This window comes from Cherax quadricarinatus, chromosome 26, assembly GCF_038502225.1.
Source record: "Cherax quadricarinatus isolate ZL_2023a chromosome 26, ASM3850222v1, whole genome shotgun sequence".
Lineage (NCBI taxonomy): Eukaryota > Metazoa > Arthropoda > Malacostraca > Decapoda > Parastacidae > Cherax > Cherax quadricarinatus.
This window is the reverse complement of record NC_091317.1, coordinates 11,438,167-11,453,220: the sequence shown is the minus strand read 5'-3', so window position 1 is coordinate 11,453,220 and position 15,054 is coordinate 11,438,167.

Here is a 15,054-nt window from a genome sequence, read left to right as displayed (position 1 = left end):
TCCCTCACCTGGCACTCTCCTTCCCTCACCTAGCACTCTCCTTCCCTCACCTGGCACTCTCCTTCCCTCACCTGGCGCTCTCCTTCCCTCACCTGGTACTCTCCTTCCCTCACCTGGTACTCTCCTTCCCTCACCTGGTACTCTCCTTCCCTCACCTGGTACTCTTCTTCCCTCACCTGGTACTCTCCTTCCCTCACCTGGTACTCTTCTTCCCTCACCTGGTACTCTCCTTCCCTCACCTGGTACTCTCCTTCCCTCACCTGGCACTCTCCTTCCCTCACCTGGCACTCTCCTTCCCTCACCTGGTACTCTCCTTCCCTCACCTAGCACTCTCCTTCCCTCACCTGGCACTCTCCTTCCCTCACCTGGCGCTCTCCTTCCCTCACTTGGCACTCTCCTTCCCTCACCTGGCACTCTCCTTCCCTCACCTGGCACTCTTCTTCCCTCACCTGGCACTCTCCTTCCCTCACCTAGCACTCTCCTTCCCTCACCTGGCACTCTTCTTCCTTCACCTGGCACTCTCCTTCCCTCACCTGGCACTCTTCTTCCTTCACCTGGCACGCTCCTTCCCTCACCTGGCACTCTTCTTCCTTCACCTAGCACTCTCCTTCCCTCACCTGGCACTCTTCTTCCTTCACCTGGCACTCTCCTTCCCTCACCTGGCACTCTTCTTCCTTCACCTGGCACCCTCCTTCCCTCACCTGGCACTCTTCTTCCTTCACCTAGCACTCTCCTTCCCTCACCTGGCACTCTTCTTCCTTCACCTGGCACTCTCCTTCCCTCACCTGGCACTCTTCTTCCTTCACCTTGTACTCTCCTTCCCTCACCTTGCACTCTCCTTCCCTCTCCTGGCACTCTCCTTCCCTCACCTGGCACTCTCCTTCCCTCACCTGGCACTCTCCTTCTCTCACCTGGCACTCTCCTTCCCTCACCTGGCACTCTTCTTCCTTCACCTGGTACTCTCCTTCCCTCACCTGGCACTCTCCTTCTCTCACCTGGTACTCTCCTTCCCTCACCTGGCACTCTCCTTCCCTCACCTGGCACTCTCCTTCTCTCACCTGGCACTCTCCTTCCCTCACCTGGCACTCTTCTTCCTTCACCTGGTACTCTCCTTCCCTCACCTGGCACTCTCCTTCTCTCACCTGGCACTCTCCTTCCCTCACCTAGCACTCTCCTTCCCTCACCTGGCACTCTTCTTCCTTCACCTGACACTCTCCTTCCCTCACCTAGCACTCTCCTTCCCTCACCTGGCACTCTTCTTCCTTCACCTGACACTCTCCTTCCCTCACCTGGCACTCTCCTTCCCTCATCTGGCACTCTTCTTCCTTCACCTGACACTCTCCTTCCCTCACCTGACACTCTCCTTCCCTCACCTGGCACTCTCCTTCCCTCACCTGGCACTCTTCTTCCTTCACCTGACACTCTCCTTCCCTCACGTGGCGCTCTCCTTCCCTCACCTGGCACTCTTCTTCCCTCACCTGGCACTCTCCTTCCCTCACCTGGCGCTCTCCTTCCCTCACCTGGCACTCTCCTTCCTTCACCTAGCACTCTCCTTCCCTCACCTGGCGCTCTCCTTCCCTCACCTGGCACTCTCCTTCCCTCACCTGGCACTCTCCTTCCCTCACCTGGCACTCTCCTTCCCTCACCTGGCACTCTCCTTCCCTCACCTGGCACTCTCCTTCCCTCACCTGGCACTCTCCTTCCCTCACCTGGCACTCTCCTCGCTAGATCAACGCTTTCCTGACTTACTACTGATAGAAACCTTGTAAAATCATTCACCACACTAGACTACCAGTCCCAATACTCCTTACAAAATCCTCAGGTCTTACATTCTTGCTCCTTCCCACTTCTCTCTGCCTTGCTCCCTCCTCACACTTACCCCTTCTCCCCTCAGCAACCCTTCTTCACCCTCTCCACTACAAGAGGGGCTCCCCTCTCTCTTTCTCTCCCCCACAACGAGTGCAGTTTATTGACAAGTAATGACGGGGCATCTTATTGCTTCAGGTATTTACAGCTATAAACATCAGTTTTTGTCTATGAGAGGGTATGGGAGTATGTGGGAGGGTGTCGAAATATTTGGGAGGGTGTAGGAGTATGTGGGAAGGTGTAATAGTATGTGAGAGGGTTTAGGAGTATGTGAGACGGGGTAAGAGTGTGTGGGAGGGTGTGGGAGTATGTGAGAGGGTGTAGGAGTAAGTGGGAGAGTGTAGGAGTGTGTGGGAGGGTGTGGGAGTATGTGAGAGGGTGTAGGAGTATCTGGGAGAGTGTAGGAGTATGTGAGAGGATGTAGAAGTATGTGGGAGGCTGTGGGAGCATATGGGAGGATGTGAGAGGGGTTATGAGCATGTGGGAGAGTGTGAAAAGGTGTAGGAGTATGTGAAAGGGTGGGGAAGGGTGTTGGAGTATATGGGATAGTCTGAGCGGGTGTAGGATTATGTGGGAGGGTGTGGGAGTATGTAGGAGGGTGTTGGAACTTGCAGGAGGGTGTAGGAGTATGTGGGAGGGTGTGGGAGTATGTGAGAGGGTGTGTGAGGGTGTGAGGGTGTGGGAGTATGTGAGAGGGTGTGTGAGAGTGTGTGAGGGTGTGAGGGGTGCGGGGGTGTGTGTGTGAGAGGGTGTGGGAGGGTGTGGGAGGGAGTAGGAGGGTGTGGGAGGGTGTGGGAGTTTGTGGGAGTGTGTGTGAGAGGGTGTTTGAGTGTGTAAGAAGGTGTAGGAGAATGTGAAAGGGTGGGGGAGTGTGTTTGAGGATGTGTGAGGGCGTGAGAGGGTGCGGGAGTGTGTGTGAGAGGGTGTGGGAGGGTGTAGGAGTATGTGAAAGGTTGGGGTAGTGTGTTTGAGGGTGTGAGAGTATGTGGGATGGTTGGAGGAGTATGTGGGAGGGTGTGGGAGTATGTGGAATGGTGGAGGAGTATGTGGAAGTGTGTGGGAGTATGTGGGAAGGTGTGGTCCTCATACAGTGGGCCCCAAAACACTTGCAACTCGTTAACCAAGACAGCAACAGCACTACTTGCTGCCCCTCTGTCACTACCTATTCCCATGGTCTCCCTGTCGGGAAATACCGAGAATTGTGGGTGTGGGGGAATGTAGCGGAGGAGTGTGGGTGTGACAGGTGGGTGGAGTTTGAAAAGATGGATAGGGGAGTATGGAAGGGGATGTGTGGAAGGGTGTACACGGGAACGCACAAGAGCGTGTTTACAAGAAAACGTATGTATAATACTTGACGTAACTTGGAATTTGTGATCTAAACATCGATGTTCGGTGGCCTAAACATCGATATTATGTGGCTTCAGAATGGATTTTTTTCTGGTGCCCCAAACATCGATGTTTTGTAGAGTGAAACATCGATGTTCGGTGGCCTAAACATCGATATTATATGGCTTGAGAATGGATTTTTTTTGTGTCCCAAACATCGATGTTTTGTAGAGTGAAACATCGATGTTCGGTGGCCTAAACATCGATATTATATGGCTTGAGAATGGATTTTTTTTGTGTCCCAAACATCGATGTTTTGTAGAGTGAAACATCGATGTTCGGTGGCCTAAACATCGATATTATATGGCTTGAGAATGGATTTTTTTTTGTGTCCCAAACATCGATGTTTTGTAGGACGAAACGTTGTCGGTAAGGGACTGCATTATACAACATATGTGTCTACTTTTCCATGGTGCCAGTGTTGTTATACCATTTATTACAATGTTAAGTACCATTCAAGTCACCTGACGTTGCACCTATCTAAGGTGAATGAGACACACAGGTGTTGTTGTGTCTCATTCACTTGCTTCTCACTTGTCTAATCCATTTATCATGTCTTATCTCAGTTTATGTCCCGCCCATTATACTCAGTCTACTCTTGTCTACTCCTCCAGGTCGACAAATCTCACACCTGAACTACTTGGTAAGTAATTCTTACATTGTTTAGTTGTAACAATAATAATAATAATAATAATAATAATAATAACTAAAATAATAATAATAATAATAATAATAATAACTAAAATAATAATAATAATAATAATAATAATAATATAATAATAATAATAATAATGTATTCCAGTTAAGCGCTAAACTCGAAAGGGTCTGTTTAACTTAGCCTGTGTGTGTAGAGTCACATTTCACAAGATATTAAATTCTTCACTATTGAGGGTTGGACCTGAAGCAAAGGATTGGAATGTTTATTTCAGAATCTATTTGTTTTAATAGATTTTTTCTGACTTTTTTCCATGTTTATGTTTTTTTTTTCCTCTTGTTATTGTGTTTTTCCATGTTTTAATATTTATCTTTTTTAAGGGTAGTGTTTTATTTATTTTTAATGGAGATAATTTTTGTTTTACGTTTGATTATTTATTACGGTTAATAAGGTTTTAACTTGTTAATGGGAATGTTTTTTTTTTAATTTTTAATGGGTATTATTTTAAACTTGCTATTACCCATTAACAAGTTAATGGGTAATAGTTTTAAGTTGTTTAAGGGTAATGGTTATGCTGAAGAAAACAATCCAGAGATCACAAGAAATGATAGTTTTCCTAATCTCACACACACACACACACACACACAGGTCTTAGCAGCAGAAGCTAGGATACAGTGCTTAGAAGAGAAACTGCAAAGCCTGAAACAGATTAGAGAGACAAATGACAATTCAGGTGTGACATCAGGAAATTCAAAGTCAGGCGCAGACAAGGGGATGGTAAGCAACAACGGAGACATGCCGAGCATGAAGGCCCTATCAGACCCACGTGGGGCCAGGGAAAAGACGACGAGCACACTAAGATCAAGCGACAGGTCCGAAAACAATGAAGGTATGCTATATGCAGAGATTCTAACAGCCAACTGCAGTAGCAAGGGACAGCTGGTCAGGAAAGACAGTCCACTGAGAATAGAAGTTTCAGATATGGCAGGGACTGAAGGCAAGAACATGTCAATGGAAGGAACTAAAATGCCTCAGAGGACGCAGATGGAGACTCAGTGGGAGGAGGAAAGGGCGAGGTCAGTTTTTGTGTACGGGCTCCAAGAAGCCAAGGGGGCCAACTTTGAAGAAATAAAACAGGAGGAGAAAAAAATGATTGAAGGCATCATGAAAACAATAGGGGAGGGCAATATGACCCAGGTGACAAATTTTCAGAGAATTGGGTGGTTTGCGAGTGGAAGGATACGGCCTGTCAGAGTAACTTTCAAGGAAGAAACAGTTCGAACCAGGATTCTGCAAGAGAAAGCAAGACTGAGGGACAAAGAGGGGTACCAGAGAGTATACCTCGACCGCGACAGAACACAAGAAGAAAGGACTACACTGAAAGAGAGGGTACAGAGACGCAAGGAGGAACGAGAAGCAATGAAAATGAGCAGGACCCAGACACAGGAGGAAGGGCAAACACACCCCACAGAATCTCCCACCAAAAGACTCCACCCGCGACATTCCCAACGCAACTGAGCAACCTATACTACAACCCACTCACTGTTCCCTCTGCCACCAATCCCCATATCACAAACCTCACCCCAACAGCTGTCCCTTATGGGCATTCTGACCCCACCCCCATCAACACAAACCCCACCTACACCACAGCCCCATATAGGCCCCCACCAAGGCTCTCGCTCCCCCAACCCCAATATTCTTGCATGACCACAATGATAGAAAAGAAACTAAATGTTTGGTACACAAACGCAGATGGAATAATGAATAAACATGAGGAGTGGAATGAAAGAATCAGTGAAAAATCCCCAGACATCATAGCAGTCACAGAAACAAAACTCGCTGAGACAATAACAGACACAATCTTCCCAACAGGATATCAGATCCTGAGGAAAGATAGAAGGAGTAGAGGGGGAGGAGGGGTTGCACTGCTCATAAAACACCGATGGGGATTTGAGGAAATGGAAGGCATGGACATGATTGGAGAAAGAGACTACATTGTAGGTACAATTCAGTCCGGAGAACATAAAGTAGTCATTGGAGTGATGTATAACCCACCACAGAACTGCAGGAGGCCAAGAGAGGAGTACGAAGTAAACAACAGGGTGATGGTGGACACACTGGCTGAGGTGGCAAGAAGAGCTCACTCGAGCAGAGCAAAGTTACTGGTAATGGGCGATTTCAACCACAGGGAGATCGACTGGGAAAACCTGGAGCCACATGGGGGTCCCGAAACATGGAGAGCCAAGATGATGGATGTGGTACTTGAAAACCTCATGCATCAACATGTCAGGGACACAACCAGAGAGAGAGGGGAGGATCAGCCAGCAAGACTGGATCTTGTGTTCACCCTGAGCAGTTCAGACATTGAGGACATCACTTATGAGAGGCCCCTTGGAGCTAGCGATCATGTGGTTCTGAGTTTTGACTATATAGTAGAGTTACCAGTGGAGAAGGTAACAGGAACTGAAGGGGAAAGGCCAAACTATAAAAGGGGGGACTACACAGGTATGAGAAACTTCCTGCAGGAGGTTCAGTGGGACAGAGAAATGGTAGGAAAATCAGTAAACGAGATGATGGAATATGTGGCAACAAAGTGCAAGGAGGCAGAGGAAAGTTTTGTTCCCAAGGGAAACGGAAATAATAGGAAGACCAAAACGAGTCCTTGGTTTACCCGAAGGTGTAGGGAGGCAAAAACTAAGTGCAACAGAGAATGGAAAAGGTACAGGAGGCATAGGACCCAGGAAAACAAGGAGATTAGTAGAAGAGCCAGAAACGAGTATGCACAGATAAGGAGGGAGGCCCAGCGACAGTATGAAAACGACATAGCATCGAAAGTCAAATCTGACCCGAAACTGCTGTATAGCCACATTAGGAGGAAGACAACAGTCAAGGACCAGGTGATAAGGCTGAGGAAAGAAGGTGGAGAACTCACAAGAAACGATCAAGAGGTATGTGAGGAGCTCAACACGAGATTTAAGGAAGTATTTACAGTAGAGACAGGAAGGACTCTGGGGGGACAGACCAGATGGGGACACCAGCAAGGAATACACCAACAAGTGTTGGACGACATACATACAGATGAGGAGGAGGTGAAGAAACTGCTAAGGGACATCGATACCTCAAAGGCAATGGGACCAGACAACATCTCCCCGTGGGTCCTTAGAGAGGGAGCAGATATGTTGTGCGTGCCACTTACCACAATCTTCAACACATCCCTGGAAACTGGGCAACTACCTGAGGTATGGAAGACGGCAAATGTAGTTCCCATTTTTAAAAAAGGAGACAGAAAAGAGGCACTAAACTATAGACCTGTGTCATTGACGTGTATAGTATGCAAAATTATGGAGAAGATTATCAGGAGGAGAGTGGTGGAGCACCTGGAACGGAACAGGAGTATAAATGCCAACCAGCACGGATTCACGGAAGGCAAATCCTGTGTCACAAACCTTCTGGAGTTTTATGATAAAATAACAGAAGTAAGACAAGAGAGAGAGGGGTGGGTTGATTGCATCTTCTTGGACTGCAAGAAGGCCTTTGACACAGTTCCTCACAAGAGATTAGTGCAGAAGCTAGAGCATCAGGCGCATATAACAGGAAGGGCACTGCAATGGATCAGAGAATACCTGACAGGGAGGCAACAACGAGTCATGGTACGTAATGATGTATCACAGTGGGCACCTGTGACGAGCGGGGTCCCACAGGGGTCGGTCCTAGGACCAGTGCTATTTTTGGTATATGTGAACGACTTGACGGAAGGGTTAGACTCAGAAGTGTCCCTGTTTGCAGATGATGTGAAGTTAATGAGGAGAATTAAATCTGATGAGGACCAGGCAGGACTTCAAAGAGACCTGGACAGACTGGACACCTGGTCCAGCAAATGGCTTCTCGAATTTAATCCTGCCAAATGCAAAGTCATGAAGATGGGGGAGGGGCACAGAAGACCACAGACAGAGTATAGGCTAGGTGGCCAAAGACTGCAAACCTCACTCAAGGAGAAAGATCTTGGGGTGAGTATAACACCGAGCATGTCTCCGGAAGCACACATCAATCAGATAACTGCTGCAGCATATGGGCGCCTGGCAAACCTGAGAACAGCATTCCGATACCTTAGTAAGGAATCATTCAAGACACTGTACACCGTGTATGTCAGGCCCATACTGGAGTATGCAGCACCTGTTTGGAACCCGCACTTGATAAAGCACGTCAAGAAACTAGAGAAAGTACAAAGGTTTGCGACAAGGTTAGTTCCAGAGCTAAGGGGAATGTCCTATGAGGAAAGATTAAGGGAAATCGGCCTGACCACACTGGAGGACAGGAGGGTCAGGGGAGACATGATAACGACATATAAAATACTGCGTGGAATAGACAAGGTGGACAAAGACAGGATGTTCCAGGGAGGGGACACAGAAACAAGAGGCCACAATTGGAAGTTGAAGACACAAATGAGTCAGAGAGATAGTAGGAAGTATTTCTTCAGTCACAGAGTTGTAAGGCAGTGGAATAGCCTAGAAAATGACGTAGTGGAGGCAGGAACCATACACAGTTTTAAGACGAGGTTTGATAAAGCTCATGGAGCGGGGAGAGAGAGGGCCTAGTAGCAACCGGTGAAGAGGCGGGGCCAGGAGCTAGGACTCGACCCCTGCAACCACAAATAGGTGAGTACACACACACACGCGCGCGCGCACACACACACATCAAGGGGTAACTACCAGTATTGGCGTCGAGAAGAAAGTCTACACAGCCGTTTTCTGTCAAACAAATCTTTCATTCCTGCATGAAATTTGCCAGCCAGTACTCTGTGAGCTGGAGACAACATTCCTGGGACTCACAATGTCCTCATGAATCCTCGTCTTTCTTCCCTTTGAATGCTGTTTCAAAGAGAGAGAGAGTGAGAGAGAGAGAGAGAGAGAGAGAGAGAGAGAGAGAGAGAGAGAGAGAGAGAGAGAGAGAGAGAGAGAGAGAGAGAGAGAGAGAGAGAGAGAGAGAGAGTCAAGTAGTCAAGAGAAAGCGGACCTCTTTGCTGAACACTTTGCTACCAAAATGCAAGTTCCTGATCCAGCAAGGGACCCTCCTTGGCTAGCTGCAAGAACTGTGTCAAAACTGTCAGTGGTGACAATAAGACAGGAAGAGGTGCATTTCCTTCTTAAATCGCTTGACCAAGAAAAGGCTGTGGGCCCAGACAAGTTGAGCCCAAGATTGCTGAGATGTGCAGACCAGCTAGCAGCACCTCTAACTCGCATCTTTCAGCACTGCCTAGTACAGTGTGAATGACCTTCTCTGTGGAAAGAGGCAAATGTAGTCCCTGTTCACAAAAAGAAGAGCAGAGCAGAAATCAGCAACTACAGACCAGTGTCACTCCTGTCAATCACTGGTAAGATCCTTGAGACAATAATCTCAAAACAAATGACAGAGTTTATGACTACCACTCACTACTTTGTGATCGTCAATATGGCTTCAGGAAAGGTTACTCTGCTGCTGATCTGTTGTTAAACCTCTCCACTAATTGGCACCAGTCACTGGATGAATCCAAAGTCAGCTGTGTGGCAACACTGGACATTGCTGGCGCTTTCGACCTGGTGTGGCACCAGGGCCTCTTAGCAAAACTTCAAGCACTGGGAATTGCAGGCTCTACGTTACGTCTCCTCAGTGACTACCTTCATGGTAGATCTCTAAGTGTAGTTCTCAATGGAACGGAATCAGCAAGACATCCTTTTGGGGCAAGTGTTCCACAAGGAAGCGTGCTGGGTCCATTGTTATGGAATGTCTACTTCAACGACCTTCTTCATCTCATCCCAGAATCACATGCATATGCAGACGACTGTACACTGACATTCACTTATCCAAGAGAAGAAATGCCAGCTGCTCTAAGCTACATCAATCACCAGCTGAGAGCTATATCAGCTTGGGGAAATAGATGGCAAGTAACATTTGCACCTGAGAAAACGCAAATGATGATCGTCTATAGGCACCATGTTGGTAATGCTGGTGCAGTAGTAAGGATGAATGGGAGGGTGTTGGCACCTGGAGAAGAAGTTGATATCCTTGGGGTGAAATTTGACTCCAAACTAACCATGAAGAACCATGTTGTAAATCTTGCAAACAAGGCAGCCAGGAAGTTTACAGCACTTCGCCGTATCTCGCATCTGCTTGACAGTAGGGGTTGCAGCATTCTGTACGAGGCACAAGAACGCTCACACCTTGAGTATGCTCCACTTTCTTGGTTTGCCTGCCCCCCCCCCTCTCATCTGCGACTGCTTGACAGAGTAGAGAACAGAGCAAGACGTCTCATCTCTCACCTGGACCCATCCTGGACAGATCTGTCATTTCAGCAGAGCCTTCAACATAGGAGGGATGTGGGTGGCCTTACTGTTATGTACAAGGCCAATATTGTCAAAGTACCACACTTGGATCCATTTCAAGGACAGCGTGAAACAAGCATTTATGCCACAAGACGGGCAGAAAGCAGCAACTTCATTCTGGCTGTACCCTTCTCCAGAACATCACTCCATCTGAGATCATATATACCCAGGATGACTCGAGTATGGAACACATTCGTACAGCATAATGATGTCAACGAGATAAAGTCAGTTGATCACATGAAAATGCTGGCCCACAGATGGCTCCAACTTCATTCTGTTCCCTACTTGTATGTCTCATAACAATAAAAATGCTTTCAAATGAGCTGATGTAGGTAACAGTTCTTAGCTTGCCAATAAAGTTAGGAATCCTTAACCTGCAATTGGCTTGTCAATAAAGCTTGGGATCCTTAACCTTGTCAAACACTGTGTAAAAGAGAGAGAGAGAGAGAGAGAGAGAGAGAGAGAGAGAGAGAGAGAGAGAGAGAGAGAGAGAGAGAGAGAGAGAGAGAGAGAGAGAGAGAGAGAAAGAGAGAGACAGACAGACAGACAGACAGACACAGAGGGACAGAGAGACAGAGAGACAGAGAGATAGAGAGAGTCTAATGCATTCTTTTATCTCATTAATCTTCTTCGTTCGTTCTGCCACGTCCAGGCTTGAGCAGAGTGATATTTAGTCGTGCGCTTTTCTACTGAGGAAGGTCCGCTGAGTACAGAAGATGAGGGAGAGACTATTAGGTTCACGAATGAAGGAGAATCTATCGTTGAGGAGAGTGAATATAACAGAATTCATTTGTGGAGCCATGAATGAGTGGGCTATGTTGATGAAGACGTAGAACGAGAGAAAGAGAAACTATCGCTGAAGGCAGCGAACGAGTGAGAGACTATCGTTGGGAGACCGCGGATGACGAACACTGTCGCTGAGGGCAGCGAAAGAGTGATAGTGTCATTCAATATCGAGAATAAGGGATAAATAAAAATCACTATCAGTACACTCACTCTCCCTCTCTCCTTCCCTCCCTTCCTCCCTTCCTCCTTCTCTCCTTTCCTCCCTCTCCCCTTCCCCCCCTCTCTCTCTCCTTCCATCCCTCCCTCCCTCTCTCTTTCCTTCCCTCCCTCCCTCCTTCACACAGTTCCTCCCTCCCTCGCTTCGTACGCCTTCCTGAGCCTGTACATGTGTTTGTGTTGGTGACACTGGTACCTTTGTAGTGTCACGTGATAGTCATCAACTGGTGCCACCTTCAAGGTGCCACCTTCATGGTGCCACCTTCATGGTGCCACCTTCACTGTGTGTCTCCTCCCCTCTCCGTGTGCGTGCGTACACCTGTGCAAGTGTTCACCTGAGAGCGTGTGTACCAGTGCCAGCTACAGTTCGTGCGTGGGTGTCTGGGATGCGACAGATATAAGCGCTGGCATAACTTACATCAGTATACCCTCCAGATGGCACCGTGACCCATTCTCTGCCTCATTTTTCTCCGTCTCTGTCCACTTCCTCCGAGATTGATCGTACACAGCCTTGTTAGCTCCATCAACTCCGTCTACCCCAGCATTTTAAAAGCAAAAAAAACAAAAAACAAAAAAAAAAAAAAATAAAATACACACTCGTTTGGAGAGTTTGACGTTCTATGAAATTATCAACAAAATTACAAATGGAATTTTAGAAACTGTTAAATACACCGTGAAGTGTATATAAGGTTAGTGTGTATGTCGCGTGTGTGTATATAAGGTAAATATGTATTTAGCATGAGAGTATAAGGTTAGTGTGTATGTAACGTGAATATATAACGTTAGTGTGCGTGTAAAGGTGTATATTCTCAGAATTTACTGTAATCCCTATTTTAGGAATTAATGTTGATAGGTGGTGCGCAGGTGGCATCCAACTTTAATTACCCTTGTGTAGTTGATAAGCTTGAAACCCAATAAACCAATCAATCTTATCAAAAGAAACACATTATCGCTATTAAAATGAAGATAAGAGAGAGACTGCTTGACAGAATAGAGAACAGAGCAAGACGTCTCATCTCTCGCCTGGACCCATCCTGGATAGATCTGTCATTTCAATAGAGCCTTCAACACAGGAGGGATGTGGGTGGCCTTACTGTTATGTACAAGTCCAATATTATCAAAGTACCACACTTGGATCCACTTCGAGAACAGCGTGAAACAAGCTTCTATACCACAAGACGGGCAGTAAGCAGCAACTTCACTCTGGCTGTACCCTTCTCCAGAACATCACTCCATCTGAGATCATATATACCCAGGATGACTCGAGTATGGAACACATTCGTACAGCATAATGATGTCAACGAGATAAAGTCAGTTGATCAAATGAAAATGCTGGCCCACAGATGGCTCCAACTTCATCCTGTTCCTTACTTGTACGTTTCATTACAATAAAAATTCTTTCAAATGAGCTGATGTAGGTAACAGCTCTTAGCTTGTCAATAAAGTTAGGAATCCTTAACCTGTAAATAGCTTGTCAATAAAGTTAGGAATCCTTAACCTGTAAATATCTTGTCAATAAAGTTAGGAATCCTTAACCTGTAAATAGCTTGTCAATAAAGTTAGGAATCCTTAACCTGTAAATAGCTTGTCAATAAAGTTAGGAATCCTTAACCTGTAAATATCTTGTCAATAAAGTTAGGAATCCTTAACCTGTAAATATCTTGTCAATAAAGTTAGGAATCCTTAACCTGTAAATAGCTTGTCAATAAAGTTAGGGATCCTTAACCTGTAAATAGCTTGTCAATAAAGTTAGGGATCCTTAACCTGTAAATAGCTTGTCACTAAAGTTAGGGATCCTTAACCTAACCTTGTCAAACCATGTGTAAAAGAGAGAGAGAGAGAGAGAGAGAGAGAGAGAGAGAGAGAGAGAGAGAGAGAGAGAGAGAGAGAGAGAGAGAGAGAGAGAGAGAGAGAGAGAGAGAGAGAGAGGGCTGATGCAACATTTGGACATAAAAATTCCTAGCAAGGTTAATAAGCTTCCGTTAACGACCATCAGGACCCTCGAGCCAAAACTCTCTGTCATTAATGAGTTTTTCTCCCGAGATGGAGACACCTGATTTATGAGACGACAAGATCACCATCCTGATAAATAACTTTGAAGTTTGTATGTATATGCAATGTTTAAGACGAATTGAATTAAACAAATAGAGCAACAATATCTATCTATCTATCTATCTATCTATATATATATATATATATATATATATATATATATATATATATATATATATATATATATATATATATGTATATATAAATATATATATCCACTTATATATATATATATCCACTTCTCCGAGGCTATGGGTCCCACAATTTACACCAGAGGTGGACCCCAAAATATATATATATATATATATATATATATATATATATATATATATATATATATATATATATATATATATATAGTCAGGTCGATTTCCCTTAACTTCTCCTCGTAGGACATACCTCTTAGCTCTGGGACTAATCTTGTTGCAAATCTTTGCACTTTCTCTAGTTTCTTTACGTGCTTGGCTAGTTGTGGGTTACAAACTAGTGCCACATACTCCAATATGGGCCTAACGTACACAGTGTACAGGGTCCTCTTTGTGTGTGTGTGTGTGTGTGTGTGTGTGTGTGTACTCACCTAATTGTGGTTCCAGAGGTCGAGACTCAGCTCCTGGCTCCACCTCTTCACTGATCGCTACTAGGTCCTCTCTCACTCTGCTTCCTTAGCTTTGTCGTACCTCGTCTTAAAGCTATGTATGGTTCCTGCCTCCACTACATCACTTGCTGGGCTATTCCACTTCCTGACGACTCTGTGACTGAAGAAGTACTTCCTAACATCCCTGTGATTCGTCTGAACCCTCAGCATCCAATTGTGACCCCTTGTTTCTGTGTCCCCTCTCTGGAACATCCTGTCTCTGTCCACCTTATCTATTCCACGCAGTATTTTGTGTGTTGTTATCGTGTCTTCCCTGACCCTCCTGTCCTCCAGTGTCGTCAGTCCGATTTCCCTCAACCTTTCTTAGTAGGATATTCCCCTGAGCTCCGGAACTAGCGTTGTTGCAAACCTTTGTACTTTCTCTAATTTCTTGACGTGCTTGACCAGGTGTGGGTTCCAAACTGGTGCTGCATACTCCAGTATGGGCCTGACGTACACAATGTACAGTATCTTGAACGATTCCTTACTAAGGTATCGGAACCCTATTCTCAGGTTTGGCAGGCGCAGCAGTTATCTGGTTGATGTGTGCCTCCGGGGACGTGCTCGGTGTTATGGTTACCCCAAGATCTTTCTCCTTGAGTGAGATTTGCAGCCTTTGCTCACCTAGCCTATACTCTGTCTGCGGCCTTCTTTGCCCTTCCCCGGTCTTCATGACTTTGCATTTGGCAGGGTTGAATTCGAGAAGCCAGTTGCCGGACCACTTGTCCAGCCTGTCCAGGTGCCTTTGTAGTCCTGCCTGATCCTCATCTGATTTAATTCTCCCCATTAACTTCACATCATCTGCGAACAGGGACACCTATGAGTCTATTCCTTCCATCATGTCATTCACATATATCAAAAATAGCACAGGTCCTAGGACCGACCCCTGTGGGATCCCGTTCGTCAAAGGCGCCCACTGTGATACTTCATCACGTACCAAGACTCGTTGTTTCCTCCCTGTCAGGTATTCTCTGATTCATTGCAGTGCCCTTCCTGTTATACACGCCAGATCCTCCAGCTTCTGTACTAATCTCCTGTGAGGAACTGCGTCGAAGGCCTTCATGCAGTCCAGTTAAATACAATCAACCCACCCCTCTCTC